Source organism: Silene latifolia, chromosome 6 (genome assembly GCF_048544455.1).
Source record: "Silene latifolia isolate original U9 population chromosome 6, ASM4854445v1, whole genome shotgun sequence".
NCBI classification, from domain to species: domain Eukaryota; kingdom Viridiplantae; phylum Streptophyta; class Magnoliopsida; order Caryophyllales; family Caryophyllaceae; genus Silene; species Silene latifolia.
Window position 1 is genome coordinate 62,296,239 of NC_133531.1, and position 11,925 is coordinate 62,308,163.

The 11,925-nt window shown below is 36.8% G+C and overlaps 1 non-coding gene across 1 annotated transcript; it reads right to left on the reverse strand.

Annotated features, from left to right (window-relative positions):
• Positions 1–11,001: 11,001 nt before the first annotated feature.
• Positions 11,002–11,108, reverse strand: LOC141589191 (small nucleolar RNA R71). Its single transcript, XR_012520141.1, has one exon. It is a non-coding gene; the product is annotated as a small nucleolar RNA R71 (small nucleolar RNA).
• Positions 11,109–11,925: the final 817 nt, after the last annotated feature.

Below are 11,925 nucleotides of genomic sequence, written 5' to 3' on the forward strand. Positions count from 1 at the left end.
AACGAATTTGTGGTGGATGATATAACTTGTACCGATCAAGTGCTTCATCCACACATAATGCACTAGGTAAATGTTTTGTAGAGTCTTGCAACAATTTGTCAAGATGATTAGCCTAGCACTTCTCACAAGTCCTATCATATTAGGAAAGATTAGTTTTGAGTAACTTCTTATTCAACTAAGTATCTTCCCAAAACTTCTTATTTCTCTTTCTAGCTTGAAAGGTTTAGGATTCTCATAAATCCTTGCATGTGTTCGGATTTTCATTTATATGTGCAACCTCTTGTCACATAACAGAGCATTCTGTCAAGCATCGAAATCGCTCATCGGATTCTTCTCGAGAATTCATGACGTTTCTATTATGGCTTACCAATGATTCATCATGTTCTTATGCATATGATTCATAATTGGACATGTGCATGATTATTCTAATGGCGGAAACATTAGTAACTTTTAATCATGTCATCAACTATATTTAGGTTCAAGGAACGACCATGACTGCTAATGGCAATTCCATTTCATTTAGATGAATAACCTATGTTTCTCGTTGATTTGATGTGATCTCTCAATACTTATCCAACATCTCTTGATGTAATTGGATTCATCATAGTCCATTTTCATCCAGAATTGAAACCTCAAATCTTCCTTTATGAAGGAAGGTATTACCTCGTCATTCTTCAATGAGTGATGAGTTGTAATCATTCAAAGGATGATAGCTCCCACAAAATTCCATGTCTTCACATGATAATTTCCTAACTCCCACTCAATTCCACATGTCTCGAAATTGACTTCTCAATCGAAACTTTTCAAGAATTGAAATATAAATTGCATTGCCAAGTTATTAAGATAAAACCATATATGTTCCCATCATATCCTTTCAAAATACTTATTTTGAAGTGGTCTCATCTTAACCTTATGGAAAGAGATTTTAATCTCTAACTCACACATATCATAATGATGTGTAGCAATGTCATTATTCAAATATAAATAATATCTAGAACACGTCCTTCGAAATACCCTTTCGGAAGGAGGTTTAACCATTTCATAATGAGGTTAAGTAATGACATCTGCGTGGTCAAAACTTAGCTATTGAAGATATCGATATATCAATCCTTGCAACTCGTTTATAACTAGTATGTTACTTTGATTCATTTAGGCTCTTAAGTAAATCTCAAGGTTGAAACTATTGGTCAAAAATTTCATAAACTTAGTCAAAACTCTTGTTAAGACTTTACATTAGTCATTTTGTTCCAAAACTTTCTTTTGGTCTCCTCGTGTAGTTATCTTGAGAACACAAAACTTTCTTTTGGTCTCCTCGTGTAGTTATCTTGAGAACATACTCTTATGATTACTTCACTTGGTCTCTTTAGTCATATAGAACTTACTTGAGACCATAGATCTCATCTATTGGGTATACTGTATAAATAGATATACCTTCATTCAAATCATTCTCTCTTGCGTAGATCTCATTTACACAATCTTATCTTGGTGTGAGTTGTGTCCTCATTTTTCTCCCACTCTATCTTTAGAATAAATACACTAGAGATTCAAAGATAGCATATGAGACACAAATAATGATTTTTGAAGTATAAGGAGAACTATCTCATAGGTTGACTAATAGTTTAAGAGAGTTTCATAGACTCAAAATCACTTTATAAATGATCATACACAAGCCTTAAGCATGTGGACATATAATGAATCCCGTCATTATAGTTGTCTATTAGATCACTTTAAGTGAATAATCATATGTTTCTAAGAGCAAGCATTTAAATACGAATTTTAGAACAAAGGATAAAGTGATAAAACGGGTGACTTGGGTTGCAAACCAAGCCACCATTATCCAAAATACAACCAATTATCCAAAATACCTTTCCATGTCGAACACGGAAACTTAAAGGTTCTAAAATTCAAAACATGAATAAAATAAGACAATAAAAAGCAAACCTCCATGAAAGCTATTCCTAGCTTCTTGATGGTTTCTCATGCTTGCTTTTCCTTTCCCTTGTCTTTGCTTGGTGGTGGCCCTATTTATAATAAAAAGGGAGATACATTATCACAACTTTGTATCACAATACCATAGTTGAATTAGAAACATAAAAGAAGGTAGAGTCATTTACCTACTGGAGTAATCTTTCCAGCCTTAATATCACCAAGGTCTTTGGAACAATTTCTTTTCCAATGTCCCATACCATTACAATAATGGCATTTATCAAGAGGACCCTTCTTGATTTTTGAAGTGCTAGCATCATTAGCCTTAGCTTTGGTGAAAGTGGGAGCTTGCTTCTTACCCTTCCTCCCATTCTTCTTGAACTTCCCCTTACTCTTAGTGCTTATGTTAAGCACATCTTTTGGTGGGTTCACATTTAACCCCATGTCCCTCTCGGCTTGCACAAGTAACTTGTGCAATTCTTCAAGAGACACATCCTTATCTTGCATGTTAAAATTCACCCGGAATTGAACATACGCTTTGACTTTGGACAAGGAGTGTAGAATCCTATCTACAATGAGTTCTTTGGGGATTTCAACCTTTTGAATCTTCAAGGTCTCGACAAGCTCCATAAGTTTGAGCACATGAGGGCTAACCTTTTGGCCCTCTTTGAAGTCGAGATCAAAGAATGCCGCGGCCGCCTCATATTGGATGATCCGCGGAGTTTGTGAAAACATTGTCACAAGCTTAGAGTAAATCTCATTAGCGTTGCCCATTTTAAAGGCTCTCCTTTGGAGATCCGCCTCCATTGCAAATATCAAGACGTTTTTCATTGCGGTGGACTCCTTTTGGTAAGCCTCATATGCTTCCCTAGTGGCGGCGGTCGACCTAGTAGTAGGTTCGGGTGGAGAGGCCTCGGTTAGGTAACGAAGCTTGTCGTCACCTTGGGCGGCTAGTTTGAGTTGGGCATCCCAATCGGAGAAATTTGACCCATTCTTTTCAAGTTTACATCGATCCATGAAGGATCGGAGCCATGATGAATTAGCGAGAGGCGTGGCGTTAGGGGTTGGTGTTACCATTTGTTATGAGAAAAAGAAGTGGTCTACAAAACAAAATAGAAGGAGTAAAACAAATGTCGTTTTAATAATAATACTCGTAAAAATTTATAATTTAAACAAGTTTTATGCATTTTTTCTAGTGACCTCTACCCAACTAGATAAATGATTCCAAGACCCAAATTCATATCGACTTAGGCACGGTATGGCCGATGAAACCCTTATCAATATAACTCGGTGGATAAACGTTTTAATCGATTCTACTTTTAGAACTCTTGGTCGATAAAATTACTCTAATAATTATCTATAGCCCGGAACACATGCAACTATGGTCACGAATACTTCCGTTGAGCTCAATCCAAATTTCGAATAAATGTGTCCATGATCCAAATCCACATCAACTTGGGCACGGTATGGCCGATGAAACCCTCATTAACATGAACTCGGTGGATAAAACATTCATCACCCACTTCCCCTACATAACAAGGTTTGTACCCCGGTAGGGCCGAGTGCACTCCCTCGCGAAATAGGTTTTCATGGTTTCTACTATTTGGTAAGGCTATGTCTCAATTAATTGTTTTAGCGAGAGGTCATGTCAATTTATTATCTATCACGTTTTAAGTGAACTAAAGCGGTGAACTACGATAATTTTAATTGACACGGTCGAAAAACTCGATAAAAAGACAATGCATGTTTTAGTTATGGCGATTTAGCGATGCATGCGACATATAAATAAAATGCAAACATAAAATAAATCCTAGTATGGCCTTCCTAAAAAACAAAAACTATTTAACTATTACATATTCGGAAACCAACTCCATTGGTCCCTTGAACTTCGGTTGTGGCACACATCTCGAGGTAACACCGTCTTTATGTATCGCCATCTTGAAGAAATCCGTCTTGGGGAACTCCGAGATAAATTAAATTACATAGCAAATTACATAATTTCCTATTATACATTTGTAACTAAAATAAAATAAATCTATTAAATTACAAAACGGTGATACGAGATCACAATAAATTACAACCGAATCGATATTCCCATACATTTCGGGTAATACCAATTAAAAACTAAGGCCATACTAAGTAAAATTACATAATTCAAAAATTACATAAAATAAAATTATGACAATCATAAATAAAATGCAGCATTATAATATGTATGAACATGCCCAATTTTATGCTAAATCGCCTTTAAGTAGCCAATATCGTATATCACTCGGTTTTTACGGATTTGCGTGATTTCAACATTTTATAATCACAAAATTACATAAATTCATATTTATGCATAATTTAATTACCCTAACCTCTTAGGACTCAAAATTTAGTCTTCACTAATTATTTGACCATAATTAACTCATATTTCTAAAATTTGTTCATTAATGGACTTAAAATTATAAAAATAAGCTATAAACTTCAAATAAATCACAAAATTTCAAATAAATTTGAAATTTGAAATTTAAACTCATGAACATTCTGGAAAAATACCATGACACTCGTAATGTTCAAAAACTTAGGTTAACAATTTCGAAATTTATCCGGAAAAACAATGTGGCGGTTTATCGGTTTTAACTAAATAATCATAAAAACATGAGAAAAATTATATTCACCAACTTTTCAACTTTAGATCTGAAAAAGATAATAAAATGCAACATTGGACGTTTTTCCTTAGTCATGGAGTATGTTTTATTAATATTTCACTAATTAAGTCACTATTCATGTCATTTTTCTTCAAAAATCCATAAATCATGCAAAAAGACTTCAATATAGCCTATTATTCTACATACATCTTGTAAAATTTCATGTGACAACATACTAATTTTCTATGACCAGATTCGAAATTTATCTTATATTAACCTATTTTTCACTTAAATCCGATTTTAATAATGAAAAATCCATTTTGCGAGCATAAGAAGTCCAAAAATTATGAAAATTGACAGGTCATCTCAAAATAATATATGTGACAACATATCCAAAAATCACTGGAAAATTCGAAGTTTAGCTATTTTTAGTCCGAAAATGACATTTTATTCATAAAATCATATTTTTAATGTCATTATTATGTAATATGAACAATAAAAATCCATAAAATAACCAAAATATCCTAAAAACATTTTAGGACCAGAAATTTTAACATGCATAAATTAATTTCGTGATATATCATAATAACACAAATTATACAAGTTTTATATGTTAATCTTTATAACTCGGAAAAACTTTTAACCGATTTGCATGCAAACAACCATGTCTCTGATACCAATTGAAGGAAAAGTAGATCTATATACTAACATATTCATATATGTTTTTGTTAATTTACTCATAAAATTAATGGTGATCTTATGCTTGCAAACTTATAAACAAAATAAAGAAGAAATATTCATCCTTACATTGGGATTTCGGTTTTTAGGGCACAAGAGAGATCTCCTTCTCTCTTGTTCTTGTGCTTTCTTTTATGGATGAACAAAGACCCAAGTATAGGATCTCTCCCAAGGATTAATACCCAAAGCACACTCTTAATAAAATTAATATTATGAATACTAGACAATATTAATTTTGTAAGAAAAATTGACCCAAAATTATTTGGTTTTAACTCCCAAAACCGGTTAGGAGAGGAGAAGAGGAAGGTGAAAATATTTTATCTCTCTAATATATATTTTTTTGGTGAAAAAATGAATGAATAATCTAATAACAATGTTATGTATTGTTAATCAACAAAATAAGGCAAAAACCCTTTGCTTTTCTTGTCGTAAAATCGGGTGGAAGAGGGAGAAGAGGGAGCCAATGCATGCCTTTGTTTGTCTTCACAATGTAAACTAGGTGTGCATGGCTAGACAATTAGGGTAATCATCATGTTTACCACTCAAATAATAAACACAATATTATCCTAATTCCACCCTTAATTTCGGTTTACATATGTTAAATGGAATCCATTTTATTTTTGTCAATTTGTCAATATGTCACATGTCACATGTCACATAAAATTGTTATGTATTTTTAACATATTAAAAATCAACGTATTAGTAAAAATACGTCATATACAAAAATCGACTTAGTAATTCATAATTACTTGTACCAAAATATTTTACCAATTATAAATCACAACAAATTGTATTTATAATAATTCATTCAAATTTAATTGTTTCCTTAAACAATAATTTCATCTGAGTAATGATACAATTCGATTACTCATACCGTATCTCATTTTAATCAATTTCAATGAGATACGTAAATATTACTTCCAAAATCGTCCGTCAATTTTAATTAAATTAATTGACTCGTAACGTTATACGATCAATTAATTGATCAATTAAGAGTGTTGCCCTATAGGTATGACCTTGGGGATCAACTGATCATCACCGTCGCACGATAGTAATGTCAAACTCTAGTCAGCCAATCATTACCGATATGTGTGGACCAGTTGACAGTAAATATTACTTCCCAATTGTATTATTTATAATGAGACTTATACATGTGATCATCATGATCAACAGTTGTGACCGCATTATTGTCGGAGGACACATATTCCAACACGAACTCCTTTCGAGGTCACAAGACGGTCCACCTCAGCCTTGGTCAATCCGAACAGGTCCCTAAATTTACTTGTGTATCCTTGAGAGCTAGGGGGTATAGCTGGTACATTTTCTAGGTCCCATCCTCCGGCGGCAGCTATTTCTTCAGCGAAAGGACAAATATCGCCTCCAGGAAAGGCAAATACATGAAAATCTGGGTCCCAATACTCAAGACAGGCATCCAAGAAAGGCTTCACAATTTTCACTAACTTAATACTTAAGATCAATCCCAAATTAAAAGCACCCATGTAATGTTTCTCAACATTCGTGAACTCGTTTGTCCACTCCTTAAGACGGTTTTCAGAAGCATCCATAATTTTGAAATTTTGAGAAGATATGAGAGTTTTTATGTGATAGAAGGAAGAAACATGTAGGAATTCTGTGAATAAAAGCTTCCCCGAAGTCTCTATTTATACTATTCGCTATTTCCTAATTTTTGTCGAGGTCTGACTAGCTGGGGAATGCTGCGCCTTTTCGAAGAGTCGCAGCTCTTGCTGCGCCTCTTCCCCAGGCCTTTTTTCCGTGATTTTCAGATTTTGATCTTTCCTAATTTGCTTTTGCTATAATTTCCTAGTCCTATAGGGTATTATTTTGGTAATTCCGCCAAATTACCATGTTTTATATTTCCTAATTCTTCGGGTTCGCTATCGAGTCGAACTCGACATTTTCGACAAACGAGCACACATTTTCGACGAACTCCCTACCGTCCGGTCGTTTTGCTCATTTCTGGGGATTTTTGACATTCTTTGTCATTTTTGCTCGTTTTAGGGCACTTTTTTTTCATTTTGCGCCAATTTACGCCATCTACTATGTGTTTTACTTGTGAATTCTATGTAAATTTCGGCAGCATGAAGGCACAAACCGTGACCTACCAAACCCGTTCTTGTAAGCTAACCTGCAGGAAAAGTAAACACCCAGCAGCAAAGGCACTCAGGCCACCATATGTACAACCAAAAGATGATATGTACATCAAACTGGGGGTTCTCGCCCAAAACAGGTCCGAAATGTCCAAAATAAGGTCAAAAATGTACAAAATGAATACAAGACAACAACAAAAAAGGAAAGTAGCTAGTCCTGGTGGCCACTCAACTCAGCTACGGTTGCCCCGAGAGCAGCGATCTCAGCATCCCTGACCTCCAACTCCCTCAACAGACGAACTGTCTCCTCTTGGGACTGCACCAGCTCGTGCTCCAGGTCACGCTCTCTCTCCAAATGATGAAGAAATGCCTCATTTTAATCATTTCGAAGCAAAATGCGAGAAATTGCAATGAAATTTGAAATTAAATAAGAAAGAGAATGAGAGGTTCATACTTTTCGTCCTCGGCCACCTACAAGTGCCTCAATGGTCGTGGCTCGCAACTGGTTGGCAATCCTCCACAACGCCACGTGCTGAGACGGTGCCACCTGCATTTAAATAACAAAAAAGTTTCAATAAAAGGAATAAACGCATTCTTATGCATTAAGACAGCTAAAGCTGGGGGCTTACCCTCCTCACTAGGTGCTGCCACTCCTCCAAGCCAGCATCCGTCACCTCCTCGCCAAAGTCGCGGATCTCCGAGATCGTCGTCTCCCCACCGCGTCGGTGTACTTGAGTGTCTCTGGGTAAGCGGGGGGCTCCACGCCTGCCACCTCGATCTCCTACGAGGTTCAAACAAGGTCTTCATGTGACGATCATTCGTCATTTGTCGAATCAATGCAAAAACAGGGAAAAGTAAAATACTTACCACGATCGGCCCGAACGCCAACCTCCGGCCAACGAACTCGGAGTACTCCTCGCCAGGAATGGGGAGGGCATCACCGCTCGCATCCGCTAAGTCAGCCTCTCTCTCGGCGTCAGAAAGTTCCCTGAACATCGTCCGTGGAGGATCGATGGGAACCGCGAAAGTGTCACAAGAGCACTGACGAGTCAAACGCTCGCCCAGGTACCACACAGGTCCCATGGATGTTCTCAGCAACAACCGACTCGAGCTCCTAGGACGAAGGTGATGTGACCATAATTAGCGCATATTTAGCCCCCGAATTAGCCTTAGTCCCATGCTTTTTAGTGCATATTTGGGTCATTTATTATCTTTAGTTCTTTGTTTTGCATATTCTTTGAGATTTTGATCCCTTGGTAGGAAAGGAGTAAGAATCTTGCATTTTCATAGCAAAATGAGACTAAATTGATCGAATCCAATGACCAAGCATCAAGGAGAGACAAGATTAGAAGGCCTTTGTACATATGATAGTAGATGAGCAATGTTGAGAAAGGATCCTTGAGTCCCCAAGGAAATCCCCAAGGAATTTATGAAGAAAAGGGAAGAAAAGAAGAAGAAATCTTGCTGAGGCACAATCCGTGCGGATTGTCTACAATCCGGCCGTCCTCCACCTGCACAATCCGTGCGGTTTCACCAGAAGACGCTCGGGTTCAGCCACCATAATCCGCCCGTATTCCCTCAAAGCCGCCCGTGTTCCACCACCTGAATCCGCCCGTCCCGACTCAAAACCGCTCGGATTCCTCTACAGTGCAATTTCGTCTTCTCCAAGCTACAAAGAAAGAAGCCCTTCCTTCGAAAAATACCGGCTCCTCCCTGCTCGATCTAAAAAGTGTAATTACTAGTTTAGCCCTTAGTTAACCCTAATTCATCCCCCTAATTTCCACTATAAACACCCCATTAGTCTAATTAGAAGAGCATGTTCTTCTTATCAATAATTAGAGTAGTTAATATCAATCAAATCTCTCTTTAGTTTTGTAATCAACAATTAATCAAGTTCTAATACAAGTTTTATTTCCTTAATCTCTCTTTTGTTCATCCTTTATTTTGGGTAATTGAATATTATTTGGGTTATTATTGGGAGATTGACAACCTCTCAATCAAGCATCAAGTACTTCTTTTATCTTTGCTTTATTATTGGAATCATTAGTAGGTATAATTCTCTTAATCCCTTTTTAATTATTGTTAATTACTTTCATTTATTCATCATGTTTCATTTTGTTGGTATGATTGACAACCTTGCTAGCATGATCAACATGATAATGAGTGAGTAGTCTCTTAGCTAGGGTTAATGGGTGATTAGGGGAAACCAACATGGGGAATGATTCATGCTTAAATTAATATGCTTTCATGGTTTATTTGCTTGCTTGTTTTGATCTCAACTCATGCACATGGTATGTTTGATGAAATGCGAGCCTATGAATCCTTGCATTTTTTACCCATCACCTATCTTTTCAATGAGACTTGTAAGACATAAACCAACTCGAGACTCATTAGACCATGCATATTGTTGAGTAGGGAAGATTAAGTCGACTTGTAGGTGTTGTACAATCTCATCGATTCGGCTCCGGGACCCAAACTTTCCTAGGATTGTAAGATATAACCCAACTCAATCCATCACAACAATAATTGCTTGCTTATAATTTGAGAACATGTTTGTATGATCAATTCCCATGATTCCTCTATGATCCCATGACACCCTAGTGCTTTTTATCAATTGTTTACAACTCTTTTAATTCATCTTGCTTGTTTATTTGCTTTGTTATTTTGGTTAGTGACCTTCTACATCAACCCAATTTGTGACACCCCTTAGACACTACTAGTTTCAATAGAAATCTCATCTCAATTCCTGTCCCTTGGGATCCGACCTTTACTTGTCTCTTTACTAATTGTAGAGTTGTTTGTGAAGCTATAAATTGTGTTTTGATTCGGACGTGACCCAACGACCACATCTATTTATTTGTGAACACGAAACGGACCGATCAAAAATGGCGCCGATTCTTGAAGGGACGGTGTTAGCTTGATTTAGATTTCTTTACATTGTTATTAGTTGTGTCTTTTCTTTGCCTTGGGGAAGTAAAACTCCTCAAGGTTTGTTCTAATTATTTTCAAGTTGTTTGATATTTTGCATGTCTAGAAGGTCACAAGGTGATTTGTTACCTTTTGATCGTGAAATTGAAAGAACCTTAGCAACCAATAGGAGACTTGCTAGGAGGAATTTGAGAGGTATTAGTGAGGTTGTTCAACCAACTATTGAGTTCGTCAACCCTTTTGCAAGAGAAGGTGAGGAGAACCCATTACACAATACCACCCAAAATCAACCTACAATGCCTAAGTTTTCGTCACATTCCGTACCCACCGAGGAGAACCTACCCAATGGTACTCCCACACCACAACATCTAACCGGAAATTTCATTGCCAAATCCGCCTTTATCCAATTAGTCGAAAGGAGCCAATTTGGGGGGATGCCTAGTGAAGACCCTCATTCTCATATGGAAACCTTTTGTGACTATTGTGAGGCGATTTCTCAAACCGGTGTAACTCAAGACCAAATTCGATGGGTCTTATTTCCTTTTTCTCTAATTGGCACCGCGAAACAATGGTTGAAGGGCCTTGATAAGGCCACTCTCGGAATTGATTCTTGGAAGAAGTTGGCTTTAGCTTTCTACAAAAAATTCTACCCACCGGAAAAGACTAACATGCTAAGAGCTCAAATTACGGGTTTTAAGCAAAGGGACGAAGAATCTTTGTATGAAGCTTGGGAGCGGTTCAAGGGAATTTGTCGCTCATGTCCTCACCATGGACTTAGCGAATGGTTCTTGGTACAACAATTTTGGAACGGTTTATATGAAGATTCAAGGAACATTCTCAATATGGGATCAAATGGAATGTTCACTGAAGTTGATGACAATCAAACATGGAACAAAATTGAGGAAATGGCGGTCCATAACTCACAATATAGTAGACCTCGCAAGGCTACTAGAGGATGAAAGCATGAAGTGGACTCCGTTACTCAATTGGGTGCTCAACTTAGTGCTCACATTGACACAATCAATTTGATGTTTGAAAAAGCTATGACTAGACTTGAAAAAGTCTCACAATCACCAAAGCATCATGTTAATGCCATGACGGCATCTTCATTAATCCCAAGTGGGATATGTGAGAATTGTGGAACTTTGGGACATGACCAAAGTGAATGTAGGGGAACAAATAAACAAGCGAATGCTTTCCAAGCATATAAGAGTGGTACCCCTTATTCCAACTATTACAATGAAAACACCAAATTCCATCCAAATCTCTCATACAAAAGCCAAAATGTTCAAAACCCTCAAACAACATACACCCCACCTCCCATGAGAAACCAAAATCAAAGACCCCTTTACAATCAAAACCAAGGTTACCAAAATCAAAATCCATACAATCACCAAAATGACCAAGGTTTTGATGTCCAAAAAGCGGTCCTCCAAATGCAAAAGAATCAACAAGAATTTTTCACTCAAATGCAAAAAGATAGTCAAGCCAAAAAAACCACCATCAACAACATCGTAGCTCACACCAAGATGTTGGAAACCCAATTGACTCAACTAGCATCTTCAAGCTCACAAAGACAAAAGGGGCAATTA